General features: G+C 42.7%; 1 protein-coding gene across 1 annotated transcript in view; it reads right to left on the bottom strand.

Moving 5' to 3' along the window:
- GPR19 (G protein-coupled receptor 19) overlaps positions 1 to 17803 on the bottom strand; it is a 37193-nt gene extending 19390 nt beyond the window's left edge. The window contains exon 1 of the mRNA XM_044995954.1: positions 17661 to 17803. The gene's annotated coding sequence lies outside the window, so the exon portion shown is untranslated. The remainder of the gene's footprint in view (positions 1 to 17660) is intronic.
- Positions 17804 to 18005: the final 202 nt, after the last annotated feature.

Consider the following 18005-nt stretch of genomic DNA (forward strand, 5'->3'; position numbering starts at 1 on the left):
TAAAACAATGTAAAACTTTACAGCCTCCAAGTCCACTCAGTGCTACTTCTTGTTCAGCCAGTCACTCAGACAAACAAGTCTATTTACATTTTCAGGAGATAATGCTGCCCTCTTCTTGTTTACAATGTCACCTGAAAGTGAGAATAGGCGTTCACATGACACAGTTGTAGCTGGCATTCCAAGATATTTACGTGCCAGATGTGCTAAAGATTCATATGTCCCTTCATGCTTCAACCACCATTCCAGAGGACATGCGTCCATGCTGATGATGGTGTCTGCTCGATACAATCCAAAGCAGTGCAGACCAATGCATGTTCATTTTCATCATCTGAGTCAGATGCCACCAGCAAAAGGTTGATTTTCTTTTTTGGTAGTTCGGGTTCTGTAGTTTCCGCATCGGAGTGTTGCTCTTTTAAGACTTCTGAAAGCATGTTCCACACCTCGTTCCTCTCTTACACCGTGGGTCAAGTGCCGTAGCTATTTTTAGAAATCTCACGTTGGTACCTTCTTTGTGTTTTGTGAAATCTGCACTGAAAGTGTTCTTAAAATGAACAGCATGCTGGGTCATCATCTGAGACTGCTATAACATGAAATATATGGCAGAATGCAGGTAAAACACAGAGCAGGAGACATACAATTCTGCCCCCAGGAGTTCAGTCACAAATGTAATAGCGCATTATTTTTTTAATGAGCATCATCAGCATGGACGCATGTTCTCTGGAATGGTGGCCGAAGCACGAAGGGGCATATGACTGTTTAGCATATCTGGCACGTAAATATCTTGCAATGCCAGATACCAGAGTACCATGCGAATGTCTGTTCTCACTTTCAGGTGACATTGTAAACAAGAAGAGGGCAGCATTATCTCCTGTAAATGTAAACAAACTTGTTTCTCTTAGTGATTGGCTGAACAAGAAGTAGGACTGAGTGGATTTGTAGGCTCTAAAGTTTTACATTGTTTTGAATTTGAGAGCAGTTACGTAATAAAAAAAATCTACATTTGTAAGTTATGCTTTCATGATAAAGAGATTGCACTACGGTTCTTGTATGAGGTGAATTGAAAAATACTATTTATTTTGTTGGTCATTTTTACAGTGCAAATATTTGTAACAAAAATAATATAAAGTGAGCACTGTACACTTTGTATTCTGTGTTGTAACTGAAATTAATATATTTGAAAATATATTTAATCATGCATTTAATCATGATTAATTTTTAAAATCATGATTAATTTTTTTGAGTTGATCGCATGAGTTAACTGCAATTAGTCGACAGCCCTAATGTAAACCTTTGCCTCTTCTTTTAGCCTATCGGCGTTTGAGTGTGATGTTGACAATGTGTGTGATATTACCAGATTTGTACCAGGAATATATTCAATGACTGAGTTAAATTGCATTAGCTTAATCAAAAGACATTGGCATCTCAGAATCTTTTCTGTTGATACGAGTTACAAGAGGTTTATGGTTGGCTATCAGTGTAAAGGAACCCAACCCACACAGATATCTGTGGAAGTTCTCACATGCCCATACACTTGCCAGGCACTCCTTTTCATTCTGCACAGGTTTTTTTTTCAGTAAGTGTACAAGAGCAGAGAGCAACTGGCTTCCACTCAGATCCATGTAGTTGCAACAAGATACCACCGAGGCCATAGCTACTGGCTTCAGCACTGACCATTGTGAGTTTGTTTCCATCATAGAATTTTAAAACAGGAGCAGCTGAGATAATTTCTCATACCTTTTTGAAGGCATTCCCCTGATTTGGCTCCCCTGGCCTGGATGTATTGGACCTTACTAGTTCATTCAGTGGTTTAGTCACTGTGGTAAGGTATTGGTGAAGATAATTTACCATCTCCAGTATGCATCTTAGTTCTGCTACATTTGTTGGTGCATTCAGTTCTGTAACTGCTTTTACTTTCTCAGGGTTAGGACTAATTCCATCCTTGTTTATTATTTGTCCCAAAGATTCAGTTTGGTGTAGGCGGAAAACACATTTTTCTTTATTTAACTTGAGCTCAGACTCACTGATTAAATCCAGAACTTCACTGAGAATTTGTCATGTTCTTCCATTGATGACCCATATACTAAAATGTCACCCATATAAGCAACAATCCTATTTATGTTATTTAGCAGCTTGGACATCTTTCTTTGAAAAATTTCAGGAGCACTGGTAATCCCAAAATGTAATCTTTAAAGGTAAATTCTCCCAACTGGTTTAATGAATGTAATCAATCTAGCACTCTCTTTGGGTAAGGGAATTTGCCAGAAACAACCTGATGCATCCAGCATGGAGAATACAGTAGCTCCAGCCACTTTAGAAAAGATGTTCTTCTAGTATTGAGAAGATATATTTTGCTCTTTTAAGTCTTTTAAGATTCGCACAGATTCATATTTTCCTATTTTTCTTTATTACAGTTACCATTGGTACCCACCATGCATTTGGTGCAGAGATTTTCTCGATTATGCCATTCTTTTCCATTCTCTTTAACTCAGTTTCTACTTTATGAAGTAACAAGATAGGAATTCTGTGTGGCACATGTACACTATAAGGCTAAGCATTTTCTCTTAAGATTATTTCTCCTTTTAAATGTCCAATATCACCAAATATTCCATCAACTTCTTCCACCTTTCTCACTCATCATGGCAACCACACTGCCACTGAGGAGACTGTCAGCCTCCAGTCCTCTAATCACATTCACATTAAAATTAAAGCTTTTGTCTTTTGTATGTTGTTTCTGTGGAAATGCAGCTCAAAATACCTCCAGGGCTATCTAGGACAGTATCTGCTAGTTTCAGCTGTGTGAGGGGTTGAAGTTGATTACAACTCCTGTAATCCTGTTACAATGTACATTTGTACTCCAATATATTTTAAGATGAACAGTCTTTCCACAAATATTCAGTTCCATCCTCCAGGCTGGCTCTGTGTCATTACACGTGACTGATGCCAGGAAAAATGGCTCTTGACTTTCAGGGTCACTTTCCGTATTGCCTTTGTGTGGCAGACAGTGGCAAAATGTCAGTTTTTGTGCATTTATGGTATTTGGCTCCTTTAGTTGGGCAATCACCTTTTGGACTGTGATCTTTCCCACATCTTGTGCATCTAGTCTGAAGAGTATTATATTTTGCCTAAGGCTAACTCCACAATGCCTTGAGGATTTATTACAGTTGCTTTTTGCTAATGTGACTCTTTTTCTAAGTCACTTCCACTAGGTTTCTTTCTGGTGGCCACTAGTGTTATATCCTTGGGGCAGCCGGTGTAGGAAGCAATCACTTGAGGCCAGAGAGCAGACAGCTAACCAAAACCTCCATTTTATTTACAGATATACAGAGAGCTCACTCAGCCGGTTGAAACCGGTTGAGCTAACCCATAATAATCTAACTCAGTTGCCATAGCAACAAAAACCATGACAACCAAATACACAACATATTCCTCCCCCCCTAATAAGAACATCCCCTAAATAAAACACACACTAGACTAGAGAAGGAGGGTAGACTGCCTCCATTCCCGGCTAAACCCTGGGGATTATTTTGCCCCATAACCGTGGGTTCGCCCTAGCTAAAGATCCAGCCGATGAGGAGGCCTTCTGTCTCTAGGTGGATTACGGCGAACTTCTGGTGTTATTGCACCCGAAAGCACTAGGGGCTCAGGGTCCGCAGCACGAACAGGTGAGGAGGTGGTATCAGCTCGTGCTGGGCAAAGGGGTATCTCAGCCGCCGGCAGTAATGGAGGAGAACAGTCAGAAACAGGTGACTCGTGATTCGGTCCCTCACTAGAAGAGGTGAAGTCAGACCCCTCAACTGCAGATGGGTCCTGAGGACTGGCATGACCTGGCAACAGCTGATCTACATGTCGCCGCCAGGTAAGATTCTCTGCAGTCCGGACTGTGTAGGAAACAGGTCCTGTTTGAGTGATGACTGTGGCCAGAACCCATTTAGCTCTGGAAGTATAATTCCGAGCCAAAACTGGCTGTCCCGGGCTAAAGGTTCGGTCTTTTGCTCTGGGTGCCCGTCTGATGACTTGATATTGCTGCTGATGTTGCACAATTTGTCGGGGTTCAGAAGGTTTCAGCAGATCAAAGCAAGTGCGCAGCTGTCGTCCCATCATTAGAAAGGCCGGAGATGCGTGGGTCGTAGCATGAGGTGTGTTTCTGTAGGAAAGTAAAAAGGTATCCAGACGCTTTTGAATGGAGTGTTGTCCCCTTGCTGATTTCAAAGCGTTTTTCATTGTCTGCACAAATCTTTCAGCTAATCCGTTGGTGGACGGATGATATGGTGCTGACGTGATGTGGTGTATCCCATTTGCCTTCATAAAATTTTGAAACTCCTGAGAAACGAACTGCGGTCCGTTGTCGCTCACAAGTTGTTCTGGCAGACCAAAACGACTAAAAAGTCCTCGTAATTTTTGGATAGTACTCTCTGCAGAAGTGGACTGCATTATAGAGACTTCTGGCCATTTAGAATGGGCATCTATTGCCACCAAGAACATGCTTCCTTCAAGGGGGCCAGCAAAGTCAACGTGAATACGTTGCCACGGGTTTTCAGGCCAGTCCCATGGGTGTAGGGGTGCCCACTGGGGTGCATTCCTCACACCCTGACATGACATACAAGCTTTTGCCTTCTCTTCAATAGCGCTGTCCAGTCCAGGCCACCAAAAATAGCTTTGTGCAATTTCCTTCATGCGCACTATTCCACAGTGACCGGAATGTAGCTGTTCTAACATCTGTGATCTCAGTGGTGGTGGAATAATGACACGTCTCCCCCACAACAAACAACCAGATTGGACCGATAACTCCGTCCGCTTGGACATGTAGGGAACAAGGTCGGATGAGACCGGAGAGGTTTGTCGAGATTTTCCATGCATCACCAGGTCCATAACGTGGGACAATACTGGGTCAACGCGAGTTGCCTTCTTTATCTGAGTAGCAGTGATGGGTGTATTCTCTACCTGTTCAAAGTAGAAGATTTCCTTTTGGGCACTATCTTGGTGTTTGACCGGCAAAGGCAACCTTGAGAGGCCATCTGCATTGCCGTGCAGAGTGGATTTCCGATATTTGATTTCATATGTGTGTGCTGAAAGTAACAATGCCCAACGTTGCATACGACTAGCAGCTAATGGGGGAATGCCTGTGTAGGGTCCAAAAATTGATGTCAGAGGTCGATGGTCTGTGAGAAGAGTAAATTTTCGCCCAAACAGGTACTGATGAAACTTCCGAATTCCAAAAACAATTCCTAATGCCTCACGTTCGATTTGGGCGTAGTTAGTTTCTGCTTTGCTTAGAGTGCGTGAAGCAAAAGCAATAGGTCTCTCTTCTCCTGAAGGCATAATATGTGACACGACTGCTCCCACTCCATAAGGGGAGGCATCGCAGGCCAATTGCAGTGGTAAGGATGGATCAAAGTGCGTTAGAACTTCAGAATTTAGCAATGCATCCTTAGCTTTGTTAAACGCAACATCACAGGCTTCAGTCCACTTCCAGGCCTTGTTCTGCCCAAGGAACTCATGAAGTGGTTTTAGCTATGTGGCTAACTGTGAGATGAACTTTCCATAATAGTTCAGGAGTCCTAGAAACGAGCGCAGCTGGCTTACATTTCGAGGTGGGGGAGCCTCCACAATAGCTTTAACTTTTGCAGGGGCCTTATGAAGACCTGCAGAATCAATGATGTGTCCCAAATATTCAACAGAGGGCTTGAAGAATTCACACTTGTCTTTGCGAACTCGTAGGCCATACTCTTCCAGTCTTTGTAGGGTAGCCTCTAAATTCTTTAAGTGATCCTCTTCATTTCTTCCAGTGACCAGGATATCATCCAGATAGCACTGAACTCCTGACAAGCCACACAAGATCTGGTCCATAGCCCTCTGGAACAGGGCGGGAGCAGATGTTATTCCGAAGGGTAGGCGACAGTATCGATAAAGCCCCTTATGAGTCACAATAGTCAACAGCTCTTGGGACTTTTCATCGACGTGCATCTGTAAATATGCTTGACTCAGATCAATCTTACTGAACTTTTGTCCCCCAGCCAGGCCTGCGAAGAGGTCATCGATGTGGGGAAGCGGGTATTGCTCTGCACACAACACTGGGTTGACAGTGACTTTAAAATCACCGCAAATCCGGAGAGAGCCATCTTTCTTCACGATTGGAACGATAGGAGTGGCCCATGAGCTATGGGTAACTGGTATTAGGATTCCATTGGTGACCAGGCGCTCCAGGTCTGCTTCAACTTTTGGCCTGATGGCATATGGCACAGTTCGGGCTTTCAGATATTTTGGTGGACTGTCAGGTTTAATGTTCAATGTCACAGTGATTCCCTTCATACTTCCCAAATCATCTCCAAAAACAGCAGCATGTTTCCTTAGAATAGGGGTTAGACTGGTTTCTTCTTTAGTCATCCGGTGCACTTCTGCCCAGTTCAGTTGAATCTTCCCAAGCCAAGACCTACCCATTAAGGCTGGGTAGTCACCTCTCACCACAAACAGTGGCAATTTAGCTGCCTGTCCATTGAGCTCCACCTTAACATCAATAGTGCCCAACATGGGCACAGCTTCACCTGTATACGTCTTCAGAACAGTTTTTGTTGCCTTAAGCGGAAGATGCTGTAGCTTTTCCTTATACACAGTCTCAGGAACCAGCGAGACAGCTGCACCGGTGTCTAGTTCCATGCGTATAGGTTTGCCCTCCAATAAAGGGGTTACCCAGTATTCATGTGAGCCCGCTGCCAAAGACAAAACATGCAGTGGCACTTCCTCTTGTGAGGAGGTGTCACCTTGATCATTCTGGGTCTGCTCTAGGGTATGCAAGGTTCCTCTTTTTGTCGGCCAGACCACAGGCCTCTTTTTCTTTTGTTTACAGGCATACTCAATGTGTCCCTTTTTGCCACAGTGTCGACACACCAGGTCCTTACACCAGCATTCTGATGCCTGGTGACCCAGCTTACCACAGCGGTAACATTCTTGACTCTGCACCGTTTTGTGGGTCAGTTCTTGTGACACTTTTTGCACCCTAGGGGATGCACCGATGTATTGTGCCTCCCTTGTAGCCAGTTCCATGGAGACAGCAATATCAACAGCCTTCTGTAATGTAAGCTGAGCCTCTGTCAGTAGGCGCTTCCGTATAGCTTCACTGCAGAGGCCACACACTAATCTGTCACGCAGGGCATCATTTAACATCTCTTTAAATTCACAGTGTTCTGCTAGCTTTTTTAAAATGGCTACAAATTGTACAACTGTTTCATCTTCCTTTTGGTCTCTTTTGTGGAACCTATATCTTTCGGCAATTACCAGTGGTTTTGGGGAGAAATGAGACCCCAGGATTTCCACAATGTCACTGTAAGATTTAGTCTCAGGCTTAACAGGGTGCAGTAAGCTGCTTAGCAGAGAGTAGGTTTTAGCCCCTACAACAGTTAAGAATATTGGCACCTTCTTCGCTTCTGTAATGTCATTTGCAATACCAAAAAGCTCAAAACGCTCAGTATACACATGCCACTGCTCTGTATTCTCATCAAAAGGCTCCAGGGGCCTGGTCAGAGTAGCCATGATTTTTAGTTTCACTTTCACAGTCAGTGCAAACAAGCAGCTTTTTTTCTTTGTTTGGTCTTTACCTTGACTTCTACTTCCTTCTGTTACTGGAGCAGCACCAGGATCCCACCCTCGTCGCCAGTGTTATATCCTTGGGGCAGCCGGTGTAGGAAGCAATCACTTGAGGCCAAAGAGCAGACAGCTAACCAAAACCTCCATTTTATTTACAGATATACAGAGAGCTCACTCAGCCGGTTGAAACCGGTTGAGCTAACCCATAATAATCTAACTCAGTTGCCATAGCAACAAAAACCATGACAACCAAATACACAACAACTAGTTTCTATTTTGGTTTGCAAACACCTTGTCTTGCCATTTCTACTGCATTGTGAAGGCTTAAATCCATAGGTACTGACTTTTATTTTTCCCCAGTGGTGCTCCACCTGCTCCGCCCCAAGGTCCCATCCCTATTCTGGCCTTTCCCCTGAGGCCCCACCCTCACTCCACCTCTTCCTGCTCCCGCTCCACCCCCTCCCCGAGACCCCCGCCCGCCTGCCACTTGCTGCTCTCTGCCCTCCCCTATGTGCCACAGTGGCAAAACAGCTGATCTGCATGGGTGCTTGAGCCGTGGCGCATGGCAGAAACATGCTCACTCATAAATCACATTATGCTGTGGTACAGAATACTCATCAAACTTAGCCAGCACCACAGCGTAATTGTTCTTGGGGCTCCTTCTCCAAAGGCAAAGGATTTAAAGATCTATTCAGCTTCCCTGCCCATGATAGAGAGAATTAACCTGCACCTCCCACATCCCCTCATGGAGTTTAGTTGCGATGCAAAAACATGCAAATCAATGTCCAGTCAGGCCAGTTTGATGGTCTGTCAAAGCGGAAGCTCCCAAAACATTAACATTTTGATGAAATACTGCCATTTTTATTGGTTTTCTTCTGATACCACGTCAGGTTAGTCACGCAAAGACAAGGGCAAAATGGACACTAGCAATAACAATTTTATTGTGGCAAAAGATGCAGACTGCCTCCGTTGCTCAAGAAGATGCACGGCAGTATTCTTCACACAATGCCACCTATTGGCTAAGCATTATAATACAGTTTAAACGTCCCATCACAATTTGAGTGGGAGGTACGGGCTAAGTCTAATAAAAGAAGGACATGTACCTTGTGTCCAGTAATATTGTTATGCATATTTGCTGCACGGGGCTATCGCTGTAGCATAAACCTAAACAGGATTTTTCTGCTGAGCAGTTGGGAATGGCCAAGGTGAGCTAAAGATTCTCTCCATCATTAATCTTGTCTTATCTCTTTAACCCCAATTACTCATGGGATATAAATGCTGAGAACAACCAATCACATTGCAAAGAGGTGCACTGCTTCCTGCCATATCTTGCCGCTAGGAGCAATGTCTTAGCCAGGTGGCAGAATTCTTCTTTACAGGCAACTGTCAGCAGAGAGGAACATGGCCCTTCTGTGAATGTGTGTGTTTTCGTGGGGCTGGGCAGTGGAGTAGGTCATGTGATGCCTGTTAAAAGACCTGACTGTAAAAATAAAAGAGGATGAACCAACACCAATGAGCAAATAATGCCAGCATATCAATGGGCAAAACTCTGAGTGTCTGCTTTGGCAGCATACAAGGGCCTTAAACTGTAAGCGACATATACACTCACTCCAAAGCCCTTAGAGAGAGACAGAACAGTGCTCCTGTTTATTCTGGGATTTGAAAGGAGGATCCCACTCCCACTATATGTATGTTTACACTGGAGTCCCTTGGCCATCTACACCCTAGGACAATGTAATACAAGCAGAGGACTCAAAGCTCCATACTCTTGTGTTCTAACCCTGGTTTTGGGGCTAACTACTCTGTGGCTTTGGAGCTTTCTGTTCCCATAATAATACCTCCCTCACACAGGTATTCAGGAGACAGACCACCTTACAGTAATACCAACCTCCTAGAGCCATCACTTTACAAAGAAGGTCAGTGTCATGATCCCCATTTTACAGATAGAGAAACCTCTAGCATAGGAAAGTGCTTTGAGGGGGCAAAGGTCACCCAGCATGACAGTGACAGAGGTGGGACTAGAATCCAGTTCACCTGTATTCCAGGTCAGGGGTACTCCACTCAGCTACATTGTTTGCCTTATAGGGATAAGTACAAATTTTCAAGATTATCAAGAAAGTGAGCACCCACTCTCTGAAAATCGGGCCCCTTTAAGGTTCTTTATTTTGGGCAAAATGACTTGTCACTTTTGAAAATCCTGGCCATAAAGTGATTGGATGTGACAGCACTACATAAGTGATAATAATGATTATACTTATTGCAAGAATTTGGTAGTGTCTATGGCCCATATATTTTATTTACTTATTGTGATTGGTCATTGATGAAGATTCCTCCTTCAATCCATTAGTGGTACTATTTAAAGACCCGTTTCACCAAGCGTTCTATCTTTTGAGAGTGGAATAGTTGGCTTTTTTTCCTTTTCCCCCTTCATACCTTGGCATTTGAGAATGTGAAGAATATTTGCCTGGCCGTGCTATGGTATTCAAATATCCAAAGTGGACGATTTCAAAATACTGGCTTTTCAAACACCAGAAATGATAAGATGATTTTCAGGCTTTATGAGACCTCCACATGACTTATTTCTTTCAAAAGAAGCTTTACTTTACAAAAGCTTTACGAAATTAAGTTCAAACTAATCAAATGTGCTGAATACCTGGATTTTTGTTGCCCATATTTACAAATTGTGAAAAAAGCTGATAGCTTCTTTTTTAATGTGGCCAATCTCAGTACATTTATTGAACATTTTGTTTAACAGAATCGGAGATTGACATTAGAAGTGGAGTTGGGGGATTTTTTTGGCAAATAGAAATTTTGCTGAAAAATACATTTTTTCAAGGCTTCAAAACTATTTGCAAATTGGAGTCAAATTCAATGAATACTTTTGGCCAAGAAAAAAAAATCCTGAAAAAATTGTTTTGAAAAGGTTGAAATGTTTCATTTTGGCTTTTTATTTCAAAATGACATTTGTTTTCAAATGTGGCTAATTTAAAAAAAAAAAACATGCACACAAGAGAGGGTGGAAAACACCTTAAAACAAGGGTCAGCAACCTTTCAGAAGTGGTGTGCCGAGTCTTCATTTATTCACTCTAATTTAATGTTTCACGTGCCAGTAATACATTTTAATGTTTTAGAACGTCTCGCTCTATAAGTCTATATTATATAACTAAACTATTGTTGTATGTAAAGTAAATAAGGTTTTAAAAATGTTTAAGAAGCTTCATTTAAAATTAAATTAAAATGCAGATCTTATCAGTTTAGTGTGATCCTTGCCCTTGCTTTTCCTTGCTGAGTTTTCCAATGTCTGGCACGTATTTGGATACTTCAAGCTGCACACAGGCTTCTGAGTGATCAGTTGTTAACCGTCTCTGAGAGGGACAGAGGACAGATTTCACGTGTGAAAATACCTGTTCACACAGGTATGTGGATCCAAATGCTGAAAGCATTGCAAATACAATTTTCTTCAAACAGTTAAATTTCACTGGCAGGGACGTCCAGCAGGTCAGAACAGAGGCCCCATGATTTCTCTCGGTAGCTTCAAGTTCGAATATCCCAAGAAAAAACTGCTAGTTTCACAACAAATGCTTTCCAGGCTTCATAAAGATCCAGAACCGTTTGCCCTGCACCCTGGAGACAGAGGTTGAGTTCGTTTAGCTGAGCGGTGATGTCAGTAAGAAACATGAGCTTACACAGCCATTTGTCATCATCCAGTTTGGGGTAGTTTTGTGCTTTTTCTGACAAAAAGGCCTTGATTGCATTAAAACAGTTTACAAAGTGCACCAAAACCTTGCCACGACTTAGCCACCGAATGTTGCTGTGAAGTGGGATGTCGTTATAAGCACTGTCCATCTCTTCTAGCAGTGCTTGAAACTGTCTGTGAGTCAAAGCAGATCGAGCAACAAGGAAATTCACAATTCGCACCACTGTATTCATCACATTATTAAGCTCTGAATTAGAAATTTTAGCAGACAGATTTTCTTGATGGATGATACAGTGACATTTGACTGTTGGGTGGCCAATTTGATCTTCAAGTAACTGTACAAATCCCTTCTGTTTTCCGACCATGGCAGGAGCACTATCTGTTGTCCTCGTTCTGCAAAATGGTTTACAAAACTTTCCACCATATCTTCCCCCTTTATTGTGCCATGCAGGGGTTTTAGGCAACAAAGTTGCTCTTGGTTTTCATTGAAAGCACAATATCTTGCAACAGCTGCCAAATGTGGAATGTCATTTATATCCACGCTCTCATAACTGCAACGCTAAACACTGCTGTGTCTTTTAATGCAGTCATCTACTTTTCCTTAATGTTTTCTGCCATTTTGCTTATGCATCTCTCAACTGTTCTGGCAGAGATGGGCATTTCTTTATTCTAGATACGGTCGTATCTTTAGTTGGCAAATCATTGAACAAAACCTCCGAACCGTTGAGAAAAACTTCTTTTATATATTCCCCACCTGTAAACGGCTTTCCGTTTTTTGAGGTGCACTGTGCAATCTTGTAACTTCCTTCTGTAGCTTGATTTTTACTTACACTTAAGCATTTAAATACACTGCTTTGCTTCTCATATCCTGCTACTGCCTTTTTGATCGAGGTTTTCTCGTGCTTCGTTTCAAAATGTCATCGAGCACTTGATGTGTGACAAACAACACTTTCACAACAGAAAGCACAAACAGCACGGTCCTTCTTTTGAAAAAATCCAGATGTGTCTGTCCAAAAAGGCTGAAATGAATGGACATCTAACTTTGCTTTCTTAGGAGCTGACATTTTGTCAAATGTACCGCTTAACTCACAGCAGGGGGAAAAATTGCGACAGACGGCACGCACAACGTCAAACCCAGCGCACTGTCCCATGTGGCGTGGTAAAGCAGCAAATCAGGACTTAAAAATATCCCAGTGGTGCTGGAACAATGTTTAAGGTGGGGGTGCTGAGCTGTGCCCCCTCTTGCCTCATCTGCACTCCTCACTGCTCCAGGCTGGGGCCAGTGGCCCACAGTTGGGGGCGGCTGCAGAGCGCCAGGGTGAGGCCAGGAACAGAGCCCTGGGCTAGTGGCCACGACCCCAGGCCAGCAGCGGGCTGAGCGGGGTGGCTGGACGGGACCCAGGCTGGCAGGGGGCTGGTGGCCGGTATCCCAGGCTGGCAGCGGGCTGAGCAGGGTCGGCAGCCAGGACCCTGGCTGCTAAGGGGCCGGCAGCCGGAACCCCAGACCACCAGTGGGTTGTGCCATAGGTTGCTGACCCCTGCCTTAAAACAGTTGCATTTAAATGAAAAACAAAGTTTTGAGTCCCCCAAAATTGTTTCAATTGATTCAAAATTGGTTTGAATTGAACCGTATTTTTTTCCCCACAGATTTTTCAGCTTGGCCCCCAATCCGAAAAATCCATGATTCATCCAGCTCTCATCAGAAGGGACTTCCTGTGTTAACTGAATGATATACAAGAGAGTAGGGGGTGGTTAGAGATCATGCTGTGGGCTGACAATTTTTGTTGTTTCATGCTGTAGATATATGAATGGAGTCTGATTCTGATTTACATTGGGGCTGCTTTATTGTCCTGCCAGTGAAAAGGAGCCTTATAGTGTCTGTAATTCATATTTACATGCACTTTCCGACTCCCTTCCACTGCCAGACGGCTATAAAGTGGCTTCAGTAGAAAGAAGAATCGGGCCTCTGCAATGGGGTTTACAAACCCCATACTGAACACAGAGAGATGGGGGAGGAGAGTCTTTCCTGTTTACGAGCAAGCAGCTTCATCACACCCCCATGCAGCTGCCAGAGCTGCCAGGCATGCAGGCAGGCACCCACAGCTGCAACCAAGGGCGAAAACAAGACCTGCTATAAAGGGGAGAGCACAGGGGAGGAAAGGGGAAGTAGAAAGGTCTAAGACAGCATAGGGGTAATAGCTCTGCTTCAAGCTGCTTCTGAGAAAACTAGCCAGAGACTGCAAGCCCTAAAATTAAAGGGCTGATAGAGTCAGTTGGAGGTGAGGATCCAGTAACTGATCTGAGTGAGAACAAACTAAGGAGGGTCAGTTAGGAGAAGCTGAGAGCCCTAGAAAGACCACACCAAGAAACAGTGACACCTCCCAGCACCAAAATACACCCTCCCTCACCCCACACCTCTGAGAGTACAAAATGCAGTGGAACAGGTGCAGTTCTCTCCAACAAGGGTGGGGGTGGATATTGGTGGGCTGTGTGTGATTGCTCACCCTCAGCACAGAGCTCAGCTCTTTTGAGGAGGGGGTCTCCTTTTTGTGGCATGGGCAGGAACTGGTACTGTAAGGATCTTCATCCTCCAGCCTCCACGGGATGGGGAGCTACATAAGCTCCTATGGAGCCCAGTGCAGTCACTGTGAGGTTATGTGGAGCGGCTGCCCAGCTGGAGACAGTCAGTTTCTCTGCCCTGCATCTTGTGCATCAGCCCAGCCCCTGGTGAAGCTACGCAGATTGCCGAGTGCTGGATTTTTGCCCAAGAAAATATTCATGGGTGAAAATTTTGACACGTTAACATATATACATTTATTATAAATGTATATATGTTAAACTATGGATTCTATTCTCCGCTCCTGAGGGGAAAATAAATGAAAGGGGGAAATTACTTCTAAAACTCACTAGGCCATTTCTAATCTCATATCAGTGTAACTCATTGACTTGAATGGAGTTACTCCAGATTTATGTGATATAAATCAGAACAGAATCAAGCTCTTTGACCAGGGACACACAAAATAAATTTTACCAATGGGAGTTGCCAAAATAGGATGCCACTCAGAGTAGACTGTGCAAATGTTCAAAATAGAGCTGGTAGAAACTTGGAATTTGTTCTTCATGGGAAATGTCAACAAAATTTGTCTTTGCTCCAGATTGGAATGAAAAGAAATATCTTATAAAGTTTTCTGCAATATGGAATTTACAAAAAAATTCAGTTTTGAAAAAAATTGTTTAGAAAATTTTGAAATTTCAGTATTTCATTTAGAACTTTATTTTAGTTTTACTTCATTTCATTTTTTATCTTTTTACATTATTTCATGACATGTCGGTAACATTAGTAGTGCATAATATGTTAAAGTGTTAGACTCTTTCATTACAAATCAAACAGGAGACCCTTTGATACAGGAAAAAGATAAGATGCTTCACTCAGTATTAAGTAGCAGCTGCCCTTAATGACTTAAAAATAAAAACAGAATATTCAACTATTTATTAGGTCATATTATAAGATTGGTACTGTATAATATGCCTACTGATATGTCATGAAGTAATGTAAAAATAATAAAAATGGGGAAAAAACCTATATAATATCCAAAATGAAATTGTGAAGTTTTTCTCAACACTAACTTTCCAAAATGAATTTTTTTGTTTTGAATTTTTTTCTCTGCAGGAATTTTCACTGATATTATTATAATTTTACAAAAAAATAATTAATTGAAACCACTTTTCCTGACAAACTGTTTTGACCATTGATCTGCTCTGGTTTAACATAGAATTTGGCATACCACTTGGTTCCCCCTTGGTGGGGCTTCAGCGTGTCCATTCGTTCAGTTAGGTTCTCTGGGCAGGACCCCTTCTTGATTGGGGGAGGATGGGGAATAAGAGGTGCTTTCTCTCAAACACCATCCATTTATGGCACCCAAGTGAGATGTCAGTCCAGTAAATTGTGCAGACCTGCGATTCCCCTTTCTCACAGGAAGAATGAAATGGTTAACCATGTTGACACTTAAATAATCATTAGTGTACCTCTGAATTAACTCCTCTCTGAGATGAACAGGGCAGTTCACACCCCTCATGGCTATTATTCCATGCTCTGCGTAGACTCATCTGTGCATTAGTGACACAGGGGTCACATTTTTGGGGTTTTCTTTGCAACAATAATACTTAAGGACTTATTTATGTTTAAAATAAAAGCTGAGATTCTGGAGAATAAGTAGTTTCAGAGAAGTGGTGGTATGGCGCTAGGGAATTAACTGGCTGTTTCCAAGCCCTGCTTTTGACTCCCCTCTGTGCTGTGCAATGGAGGAGAGGCAAGACTCTATATTATTAATTCTGTCAAGTGTTTGTGTTATACTTGTATGAAGGACAATATGCCAAGCAATTATTCATCTGGTCCCTTCACTAGTTCCTGAATTGCATTTGCATTTTTAAAGTTAATTTTCAGGAATCGCTTTCATTTTTCTGGCTTGTAGGGCTAATAACAATATTACAGTACAATAAAGCAGTCCTAAAACTACCAAACAGAACCATCAGTCTTTGAATCTAAAACTGGACAAGTCTAACTTATTCAATAAATTGGACATAATGCTGATCTCACACACACAGGTGTAAATCAGGAGTAAACCCACTCAAGGCAATGGTGTTATATTGGTGTAAGTGAGATTGTAATCAGGCCTGTTGTTTTCAAGAGAGCATTAGTTAGTGAAAAAGAGGAAGGCTTTGTCTAGAGGAGGGTTTTGAAGCCCAAGTCTCTTTGGGGATTCAAAGAAAACTGTCTTGAAAATTTTCAGTAGCTGCGTATAGCAGGGTTTCTTGCATCTTCCTCTGAAGCATCTGGTACTGTTCATGGTTAGAGACATGAAACTGAACTGGATAGCCCACTGATCTGATGCTCTGTGGCAACGGCTAGGTCAAATATTAACACATGCATCCTGTGTTAAATATTAAAATGCATCCTGTATGATTTAATTCTGTACACTTGGAAAGAGTGAAATACTGACATTTTCTTATAGGGTGTAAATGGATGAAATTCCATTGAGGTCAACAGAGCTCTGACCATTTACACTGGCAGCAAATTTTGCCCTTTAACTTTAACGTACATTTTTGCATCGTTGTTACCAAAATGTTAACTGGTGATTTTCCTATTGTTATTCCATGGCTTTTTTTAAAATTATAAACGTGTATGTACTTTAGAAATGATTGATACATTCTTACTAGAAGTTACTTTTCTAACAGTTAAGAAATTAAAATAGTTTTTGCAGTTCTATGGGGCCTTGCATCAGAGAACTTAAAAATGCTTTACAAATAAGTATTACATCCCTTCCACACCTCTGTGGAATAGCCATTCCTACTTTACGATGGTGAATGGGAGCTGTAGGGTGCTTGTTTTCAAGTGGAGAAACTGAGGCACATAAGTCTTGCTCAAGGTCTTAAAGGCCAAGATGTTTAAAATGGGGGCCAACAGCTGGGCTCTTAAATCCATGTTTAGGCACCTAAATAAATGAATTTTTTAATGTTATGCACTCAGCAGGTCTCATTCATCTCAGTAGGAGCTGCGTGGTTCTCAACTCTTTTGAAAAAATGGACACTTATTTAGACCTTAAGAGCATGAATTTGGGCACTCATTTTAAAAAAATCTTGGCCAGAAAGAAGTAGTACTGTTCCAACCTTGCCTCACACACCAGCACAATCAATTTTCCCCCTTCACAGCACTGTGGAACCCTCACTCCTTTTCACAGTGCTGAAAGCCAGCTGGCTGAATTCTATTACTTTTTAGGGAACATGTTTCTGATTTATTGAATTGCAGGCAACAAAACTTGCTGACTCTACTGTCTGCAGATATGCAAAGGTGGTTCCGTGCTCTGCAAGGCGTTCCCAAGTAGCTCCAGTGTCCCATCACAGGGAAAGAGCTAACAATGTGTTCCTTTCAGGCAGAGGAGAGACAGTAACAGGGAAATACAAAAGCACGTTTTAAAACAGAAACAAAAGAAGGAAAGCAGCTGTTGGGCTGAAGAATTTTAACCGGAGGCAGGACGTTAACCAGAATTTTAAGCAGAGGCAGAACTGCCATCTTTAGGCACACAAATAAGTGGCCTGATTTTCAAAAGTGCGGAGCCCCTCATAGCTTCTGGTGATTTTTTTTTAAAAAACCTCTTCTTTATTCTAGGGAACTGTAGATTGCTTTCAGGAGAATCGGTTTAGCTCCTGCCCCGGGGAATCAATCCTCTTCTTAACAACCACGGGAGGTTTGAAAGAAGGGCTGGCAAAACTCTCAGGCACAAAGCAATGGGAAAGAATAACCTCATTTCTATCCCGAAGGAAGGGAACTACCCCCCTTGAATCATGACATCGTTCAACACCCACTATTCACCAATGCACATACCTGTTCCCAGTCACAATCCCAGAGGCAAGCGTCTGTTCCCTTTTCTCTCAGGAATCCCACTGGAAAGCACCTCTGGGAAGGCACCAGTCATAGTGGAAGCCACACTGCGTGTTGCTAGCTGCTCTGTTGCCCGGACATATAAATGTATCTGGGTGAGAGGACGATATTTGAGTGTGCCTCTTTCCTTTGATGGAGAAAGGGATGACGTTTGCAGGGCGGGCTGCTGGCACCCACTTCTCTCCAAGCCCCGGAATACGTCACGTGGGAAATGGATCATGTGAGTTTTTCCCCCTCCAGGATCAAACAACCTCGAGTCCCCTCCCTCCCTTCCCTTAAGCTAACAGG

The sequence above is a fragment of the Mauremys mutica genome, chromosome 1, assembly GCF_020497125.1.
Source record: "Mauremys mutica isolate MM-2020 ecotype Southern chromosome 1, ASM2049712v1, whole genome shotgun sequence".
NCBI classification, from domain to species: Eukaryota; Metazoa; Chordata; order Testudines; family Geoemydidae; genus Mauremys; species Mauremys mutica.